Source organism: Equus caballus, chromosome 21, assembly GCF_041296265.1.
Source record: "Equus caballus isolate H_3958 breed thoroughbred chromosome 21, TB-T2T, whole genome shotgun sequence".
NCBI classification, from domain to species: Eukaryota; Metazoa; Chordata; class Mammalia; order Perissodactyla; family Equidae; genus Equus; species Equus caballus.
Genome location: NC_091704.1, coordinates 72,128,740 through 72,138,153, shown reverse-complemented (window position 1 = coordinate 72,138,153; position 9,414 = coordinate 72,128,740). Strand labels below are relative to the sequence as shown.

The window sequence follows — 9,414 nt, the reverse complement described above, 5'->3', positions numbered from 1 at the left end:
TGATTTTGTGTATTGGGTTTGCGTCCAACATACTTGCTACATCTTATTACGTCTAGTAATGTTTGTGCAAATCCTTTTGGATTTTCTGTCTTTGTTATCTTCTGTTTCTTATCATTATTATTTCCCTTTCACTTTGTTCCTTTTCCCCCTGATTTCTATAATTAGACCTTTGTGATGATCTATTTTCCCTGTTTCCTTTCCAGTCATTATCTAGCATCTCATGATCTCTGTCTCCCTCCCTCTCATCTTCCTCTCTTTCTCTCTCTCTGTCTCTCTGTTTCTCTCTCTCTCTCCTTCTCTCTCTGTCTCTCTTTATCTCTCTGTCTCTGTCTATCCCTCTTTGTCTCTCTCTGTCTCTTTCTGTCCTCTTTATCTCTCTCTGTCTCTCTCTCTCTCACGAGTGATACGACCGCCACGACCTCTCCTAGGATGTCAAAGCACGGTGGTGCTGGGAGGCACGCTGTCCTTCCTGGTCTTGAGGGACGCCCTCTGTTTCACTGGTAAGCGCTATATTTGTTGGAGGTTTTTGAGGAGACCCTTTATCCAGTTAAGGAAATGCCTTTCTATTCTTAGTCTGCTGAGAATTCTTTTCATGGATGAACGCTGAATGTTCTCAGATGTTTTTCTACGAGGCGATCACGTGACTTTTCTTCTCTACGTTGTTAGTGTAGACTCCAGGAAATGGGAGTTTTGTCTGTCTGTTCACTGCTGTGTGCCCATGGCCTAGAGCCTGTGCCGGTTACAGAGCACCTCTGCTTCCCCAGGGAAAACGGGTCCACAGCGGTGCTCTAGGACTGGGAACCTGGGCTTCTAGGAGCCGTCTGGCCAAGTCCAGGCAATATCTGCCGGGTCCAGGCTGGAGGGGACGGCCAGGGCTCCCGGTGGCGGGCAGCGGGCAGCAGGAGCCATAGGTATTGAGGGGACTGGCTTCCGTCTTGGCCCTGCTCCCCTGGCTCATGCTCAGGAGATGTCCCAGGAAGTGGGGGCCTGTTGCTGCAGATCCACTGAGGCCTCAAACCTGAGAGGAAGCCTCAGAGAACAGCTCTGCCATGGGGGATCCACGGGGTCTTCAGAGATGCCTGTGAGGCCCCAGGGTCTTTGGGGGCAACTTCGCCCTCCATTCTGTGGCAGCTGAGACCTGGCTCACTGAGGGCCGAGGCTGGGGGACCGAGGAGGACAGAGGGGACCAAGGAGGACAGAGGAGACCGTGGAGGATGCAGGGGACTGAGGAGGACACAGGGGACGGTGGAGGATGCAGGGGACTGAGGAGGACACAGGGGACGGTGGAGGACGCAGCAGACTGAGGAGGATGCAGGGGACTGAGGAGGACACAGGGGACGGTGGAGGACGCAGCGGACTGAGGAGGACGCAGCGGACTGAGGAGGATGCAGCGGACTGAGGAGGATGCAGGGGATGGTGGAGGACGCAGGGGACTGAGGAGGATGTGGGATGCGCCTTGGCCCTGCACGCCATGGGCGCTGTGGCCAGGCCTCCCTCGAGCTCAGGGCGGTGCAGGGGCAGAGGCCAACGCACAGCCCAGAGCAAGGGGCTCGAAGCAGCAGCCCGGAAGGGCTTCGGCAGCCGGCGCATCGGCATTTCATAAGTAGTTGCACATTCCTCACCCTCCCTCGAGGCCAAGATTCCGGGAATGTTTTCCAGTTGCTTCAGCCAAGCTGAGACCCGGAGGGGGCCGCCCGGGGAGGCTGGAAACCCCTCCTTCTGTGGCATTTTGTCAAAATGCTTGAAAAGAAAATAAAAGGCTCTGATGACTGTGGAACTTCCCAGGGTCCTTGGACAATGGGGAAGCCACGGTCCCCTAGAGCCAGTGCTGTTAATGAAGGGTGAGTGGCCATTCCTCATCTGGTGATGACCACCAGGAGGCGTCCCATGCTGGCCAGGCGCGTGGATGATGGAGCTCAGCTGCAGGCCCCACCACCCCCCTCCACGGGGGGACAGTGTCTCAGACACTGGGAGAAACGCCCATGTTGTCATTTACAGGAGCTTTCTCAGGGAAACATTTTCCACGGTGTTTCTGTGACAGCTGGCTTCACTGGGCACGAGGAGCCTGCCTGCTGTCAAACACGCCATCCTCCACAGGTGTGTGCCCGCAAGCAGAACTCGTGGCCTCACATGGCCCTTTAATCGAGAGCCAGCTCTCGGGGAAATAACACAAGCACACACAGGTGCGCCCAGGCTGGCGGCCGAGCTTCAGGAAGCGCTGGTTCTGAGTGAGGCCGTGCGGGCGCTGGGCAACACAGCCGGGCCCTGGCCGAGGACCACAGGTCGCCCACCAGGCCCTGCACCAGCAGAGCTTCAGAGCGGAAGTATGTGTGACCTACTCGGCTCCTCATATCCTGCAAATGGCACCCGGACCACAATGAGCAGCTGGGGCCACCTGCCCCATGGCATCGCTGTGCCGAGGACACAGAGCGGCCGATGGGAATGGGCGAGTGAGCACATGGTCCAAGGAACGCCCACCCCACTTCTTCGAGTCAGAGGGAGCCTACGCCGAGGTTGGACACGGGTCTGGGGCTCTGCGGGGTCATCTTGGGGAGCTGCAGGTCACTCCGTGGCTCCCTCTGCTCCCGAGGAGTCCTGGTCGCTGGTGGCTGCCTCCCAGGTGACCTCCTCATTTCAGCTTCACAGCCCCAAACGGTTTCCCGACTGTTGGCCCATCCTGAACTGAACGCTGCCTGAGCGACGGCGGAGACTGCAGAGCCAGGCCGCCACCCATGAGGCTGACGTTCTTCCCTCTACTCCCACCAGACGCCTCCCCAGCTGGTGAGGACGCACAGAGGCCACGGTCTTCCCTCTACTCCCACCAGACGCTTCCCCAGCTGGTGAGGACCCACACGAGGCCACGGTCTTCCCTCTACTCCCACCAGACGCTTCCCCAGCTGGTGAGGACGCACAGAGGCCACGGTCTTCCCTCTACTCCCACCAGACGCCTCCCCAGCTGGTGAGGACACACACGAGGCCACGTTCATTCTCTACTCCCACCAGACGCCTCCCCAGCTGGTGAGGACACACACGAGGCCACAGTCTTCCCTCTACTCCCACCAGACGCCTCCCCAGCTGGTGAGGACACACACGAGGCCACGTTCATTCTCTACTCCCACCAGACGCCTCCCCAGCTGGTGAGGACACACATGAGGCCACGTTCATCCTCTACTCCCACCAGACGCCTCCCCAGCTGGTGAGGACACACATGAGGCCACGTTCATCCTCTACTCCCACCAGACGCCTCCCCAGCTGGTGAGGACACACACGAGGCCACGTTCATTCTCTACTCCCACCAGACGCCTCCCCAGCTGGTGAGGACACACATGAGGCCACGTTCATCCTCTACTCCCACCAGACGCCTCCCCAGCTGGTGAGGACACACACGAGGCCACGGTCTTCCCTCTACTCCCACCAGACGCCTCCTCAGCTGGTGAGGACGTGCAGCGAACAAAGGAGCTGTGAGCTCCTAAGGAGCCACAGGCTCTCCTCCCCATGTTGGCCCTTATTCTGTGCTCTCTGGATTGTCCCCCATGGGCTGACCTCCCCTCTGAACCCGGCTCCTGACGGGTGATGGCTTCAAAGCTCCCTGGTGACGCCGGCAGGATGCTCCTCATAGGACTGAGTGGAGCCAGTCCAGTGCCGGCCCTGACACGGCCCCACCAGTGCAGTCTCAAGGGGGTGAGCCACTGCTGTTCCTCCAGAGACATCTGAACGGACGAACCCAGAAAGCGTTGAGTATAGCCGCGTGTCCAAGGCCGTCTCCAGGCCTCTCTGGGCTGGGAGCAGGTGATGCGGCCACACCACTGGACACCAAGTGGGTCCTCTGGGCCTGGCACCACACCCCACCTTTATTTCTCTGCCAGGGCTGCCCCAGCTGCCCAAGGTCAGTCCCTGCTCCGGCCACCGCCTGCTGGAGGAGACAGCCCCCATTGACCCCCTCGAGGTCGACGCGGTGCCCTGTTGTGGGCTGGCCTTCCCTGAGATCTCAGTAGCCCCTGGCCCTCGCGGGATGCCTCGAGGAGGCCAGTGGGGGGACCAGGGCCTTCCCTGCACACCGGGCAGCTACCTCCCCAGTGCCAGCCCCCAGCCACTCGCCAAGCTGTCTGGTTCTCCAGCAGAGAGGCCAGCTCTCTCCAGACCATCCCTGCCCTTGGATGCCCCGCTGACCACACTTCGTAGCGTCTTGGCACAAGGTGTGACTCCCGGGTGAGCTTCCTCACAGGGAGCATGAGCTGAGCCGGGCTGGGCTCCCACGTGTGCTGTCTCCCCCTCAGGCCAGCGGGGCGACGGGTCAGTTATCTGTGGCAGCACAAAACTCACCCCAAAACTTAGCAGCCTCAAGCCACGAATGTTCACCACCCCATGCGTCTGAGGTGAGGACTTGCAGACAGCATGGCCGTGAGTTTGTGGTCCCTGGAAGGTTCACCCGGGCTCTGGGAACATGTCCACGCTCCCTGGTGACTGCTGGCCCCTTGAGGTTCCTCCCTGGCTTCGGGCCACGCAGTTACCCGCCATGAGGCCCTCCGTGCAGCATCTCAGGCATTGTCACCTGGTCACTCCCCACGAGGCCCCTCTGTGTGGTGTCTCAGGAGTGGCAGCTGGGTTCCCTCAGGACAAGAGATGGAATCTGCAGTGTCTTTTATGACCTCGACCTGGGGCCACACTGTCACCTCTGTGACAGTCTGTTGGGTGCACAGACAAGCCCTAGAAGGACATGGGGAGCCTGCACGAGGGTTTGAACACCAGGAGGCAGACATCACGGGGGCACAGGCTGCCCTCTGGCCATGATCCGCTCCCTCTCATGAGCAAACGCGCCCACGCCCTCCAGGCCCCAGAGTCTCATCCTGTCACAGCAGCAGCTCGAGTCTTAACAACGTCGTGGGTCTCCTGTGGACCTTTTGGAGTTCATTCCATTGGTCAGACACCAAGTTCACGGTCTCTTTGAGGTGATCGCTCTGTCTCCTGGGTGTCTGCTGCGGTGGGAGGGTGATGCCTAGCGTCTCCTGGAGCTGGAGCATTGGCCTGTGAGGACTGCCGGACGCGCCCGCAATCCCCTGGAAGGTGTTTGTCTGACCCAACCATCCTCCGGGCCCCACTCCGATCCCTCGGAATCTCAGGAAGGGATTCAACCCTGACACTGCGGCTGCTCCTCAGACCTCGCTTTCCCACAAGCCTGCGCCGTGGGTTTGCTCTTTGCTCAGAAGCCACGTCTTTACTTCAGCCTCGTGGGCCTCCTGCGGGAGAGGCTGGGCCTCTCAAACCCGGCGAATCCTGGTCCTTTCTGGTTGAACCGGCCTCGTCTGGCTGGTCCCGGCCCACTCTCTCTCGCAGCAGAGCAAAGAGGACTGAGGACACCCCCCAGCCACCTGCTGGGACTCCCGAGGCGGATCCCCCAGCTCCCGCAGCACAGTTTCTACCTTCCTTCCGCTGCGGCAGGCAACAGCGTCGCTCGACTTGCTGCCGCTGCGCAAGACGCCCTTTCCTACAATGCATTTCCCGCGAGCTTTTCTCCGCTTTCCTTTAAGGCCTCACTGGCGGCCTCTTTAAAGTCCAAAACCCTAAAAACAGGTGTTCCAGGCACTTTAAGAGTTTGAGCATTCCCTAACTCCGCAAAACCCTTAGAGGCTTTTCAGCTCCTGCCCACTGTCGGTTCCAGAGGCCCCCACCCTGTGGAGCTGGCCGTGGTGTCACCCACTAATGGCACCACAACTTGTAACGGTTTCTGTGGCCGCACAACAATTGCCCCGAACTTCACAGCTTAAAGGAGCAAGCCTGTCGTGTTTCAGGTCCCTGGGTCGGGAGGCTGGGAGCAGCTGAGCTGGGATTCAGGCTCGGGGCCTTCCACGGGTCGCAGTCAAGCTGTGGGCTGGTCCCGCTGGGATTACAAGATCCACATCCCCGTTTTCTCACAGGGTCGCCAGCAGCTTTCGGGCCCTGCCGTCTGCTGTCTGCTGTCTGGAGACCTGGGGCCACGGTTCATTCTCTCCCGGGTTCTGAGTGTCCTGTGACACAGCAGCTGCCCCCCCACAGCCAGTGACCCAGGAGACGGAGAGCAGCGAGACGTGAGCCACCTGTCCTTACAACCTGATCTTGGAAGTGACATGGCGTTGCGACCAGGTGGGCTGTTGGCCACACAGACCCGCCTGGATGGTGTGGCAGAAACCACAAGGGCGTGAGCGCTGGGAACCGGGGCCATCGGCACCGTCTCGGAGGCCGCCTGGCCCAGCAGGGCTCCTCCTTGGGTGAGGGATAAACTTCCCATGTTCATCTGTGTCGTTTCTTTAATGCAAACCTTTCGCATTCCAGGCCCGCCACTGCTGCTGTGCAACTCATGTGAACACACGGAAGCTGGAACCTTCCGTAGCACACGGCCAAAACACATTTCCCAAATATGCTCACACTGGCGAGGAAACAGACACAGCAGGTGGGGAGCTGGGAGCCCCCTTACTTGCCAGGGCCACAAGAATGTCGAAGGCAGACCACGTGCCTCCCACACCTGACCGTCTCGGGAAGCGGCTGGTGGAAGGATCTAGAAGGTGGTGGGTGTCGGGTGCTCCTCTCCGCTCTCTGCTCTTTGATGCTGTTGTGCTCAGTCTGCGTCTCAGATGTGTTTCCTACCAGGGGACCCTGATACGGTGCAGCCGAGGAGCATGGACGGGCCGTGGGTCAGCGTGATGCAGACTTCCCCAGTGGTCCTCAGGGGCAGGCACTGGGGAGGGGGGCAGGCTGCCAGGTACACGGGGGTGCCCAGCCGGGGTTTTGGAATGAAAGCAGGAAGGAAGGAAGAGAGAGAGAGGGAGACAGGAAGAAAAGGAGGAAGGAAAGAAGGAGGGAGGAACGGAGGGAGGAAGGAAGGAAGGAAAGGAGGGAGGGAGAAAAAGACTTTCACGCTCCTCAGACCCTGGTCTCTAATCCCTCCTCTCAGAGCAGCAGCATCTTGGGTCACCGAGGATGCGAAGGTGACTGGAGGACTCGGGGCCTCTGTGGGGCGTCCTCCACTTCCCAAAGGTACAGGCAGACAAGCAGAGTGGACAGCGGGTTATATGACACCAGGGGACAGGGGTCCTAGAGCTAGGGTCCCTCCCCCAGGGCACTGACTACAGACCCATGAGCTCTCCCTCTGGCCAACCTCCAGCCTCACCCACGCTGCCCACCTCCCCTGCTCTCCCCACACGCTCATCACTGCCTCAACCTTGCCCACACCCTGACATGCACTGGCCTGGCCAGCAGGAGCGGACTGACCGCTCGTCATGATTGCCTCATCAGACAGATTCTCAGGGACTTGGAGGGGACCAAGCGTCAAGCTAGGGAATCAAGAAAAAGACCCTCAGCAGTCCCGTGGGTGGACAAGGACAGACGGAGAGGGCAAGGCCCGAGGAATCGCCTCGATGCTGAGCGTGGACGTGTGACGTGGATGAAGGGTCCTCGCGCCAGGCCTGGCTCCGGGCAAGGGTTGACTGGCTGTGTGGCAGCCCAGAGCCCCTCCAGCTGGGCCCCCCACGCTGGGCCCCCCACGCCCTTTCCCTCCTCAGTTCTTGGTCTTCCGCACTCGGAGTCTGCTGGGGCAGAGGGAATGTCCCCCTTGGCCCCCAGGTGCCAGATTTGTGGGGACTCTGCAGAAACGAACCTGGTAAGTGGCTTCTCATCTCAGATGCCGGCTCAGCTGTCCGAGGTCACTGCCGCACCCGCCTGCCAGCACTTCTCCTCCATGGTCCTAAACTGGGGTGGTGGCAGCTTTGGCCGCATGGCCAGTGCCTTTTTATGTCTGTTTCAAAACCAAAAAGGCCTGCCCTGAATCTACCCTCAAAGGAAAGCGTTACGGGAGACGAGACAGAATTAAAAGCAGCCCTTTATCTGCTCCAGGGGCTCTGCACCCCCTCCCAACCCTGGCAGCAAAGTCGCCTCTGACTGTCATAAACCAGCAGCTCCCTGGGATTCCAGATGTGAGCCGTTGGATCGGAATTTACGACGCCTGGAGCTGAAGGCCACTTCCGTCCTCCCACGGGGCAGAGGGCGGGGAAGTGCCCCACAGACAAAGAACCGGATGGACAAAGGTTTCCCCCGTTACAGGGGACCGGGTGGGCGCCCTGTGCACAATGTGCTCTCCCCAGCGCATGTTCTGATCCCAACAGCTCCGTCCCTGCTAACGGGAAGCCCCTCCAGGCCCTCAGACTGGAACATAAATAACCGCGCATCCTGCACGAGGTGACGCGATCTTAAGTGGAGACACTTGCGGAGTCAGGTGTGTGTATTGTCTGCCTCCTCCAAGTGCAGGCGTTTCAGAGAGACGGACAAACTCAAGCCGCTCTGAGGATTTGCTGAGTATCTTAAATGATTACAGTTTTCATAGTATAGATTGATAAAGCTCCACCTGGTTTTGGCCGAGTCCACTTCCCGGTACCTTAGACATGCACATCATGGAGAGAAAAAAGCAGCACAGATGTTCTGATTCATTCACATTTTGGAGAAACATATCCAATATTCAGAGATTCAGCCTCCTCCTAGGCCCCCGCCCTGCAGGGCTGAGGAGGAGGCGCAGGGATCTGGGAGGCAACAGCTCAGGTGCCCACGGGCCAAGCGGAGGGCTCTGCTCGGAGCTGTGTGAGGGGGAAGGGGCTCTTCCCGGGCTGATATTTCATGGTTTGTAAAGTGTCCGACTCCCGGCCTCTCAGTCTGCAGAACGGGTGGCCCCAGGCGCACACGAGGCAGGCTCCTCCCACCTCTCTGCGCACCTGCACCACGGGGCCCAGTGCTGCTCTGCCCTCGTCAGCGTTCAGGTCCCCAGGACCCCGCACCCGCTCTGCTCTGCCCCAAAGCCGACCTTCTCCTCTAAGCCTCCCTTGAGCGTGAGTGGGGTCTGTCTGCCCAGGATCTGCACAGACAGACAAAACCGAGCCGTGCGTTCTCGCCAGCTTCACGTTAAGATCTGTCCCTGCTGCTCTGAGAACGGCCGCTTGTCTTTCTTCCTCTCGTCCACTTTCTCAGTGCCTCCCTGCCATCGGTTTAGAGATTCTATGTCAGGATTAAAGAGGAGACAGAGGGTGACAGACAGTCAGACAACCGGAGACCAGAAATCTCAGCCACATCACCAACAGCCGAAGGCCCCAGTCTGGAGACAACTGGCGAGAAGTCGTTGTTTTCTAGAATGAGGTTCAGACAACGTCCTGTGACAGGGGACCCCGTCCGGGACCATCAGGCCTCAGCATTTCAGTTCCCCACCTCCTAGAGACGCGGAAAACAGCCAGGATAGGAGGCCACGTGCAGCGGCAAACTCATACCTCACTCGTTTTCTCTAAGGAAAGCTGGCGAAGTTTGGGTGAGGACGAAGCCAGAAAATCAGAAGCTGCTGCTCACGCTCTGGGAATGGGTGCCCCTCGGATGTCAGCTCCTGCTGGGCTTCTGGGAGGGAGC

The 9,414-nt window shown here is 59.5% G+C and overlaps 1 long non-coding RNA gene across 3 annotated transcripts; it reads left to right on the top strand.

Moving 5' to 3' along the window:
- Positions 1 to 201: 201 nt before the first annotated feature.
- LOC138919770 (uncharacterized) lies at positions 202 to 6,245 on the top strand. Of its 3 annotated transcripts, none has more exons than XR_011430306.1 (2): positions 202 to 500; positions 5,916 to 6,245. It is a non-coding gene; the product is annotated as an uncharacterized lncRNA (long non-coding RNA). The 3 variants fall into 3 exon arrangements; XR_011430307.1 differs by lacking the exon at positions 202 to 500 and adding an exon at positions 4,699 to 4,949; XR_011430305.1 differs by lacking the exon at positions 202 to 500 and adding an exon at positions 4,710 to 5,064.
- Positions 6,246 to 9,414: the final 3,169 nt, after the last annotated feature.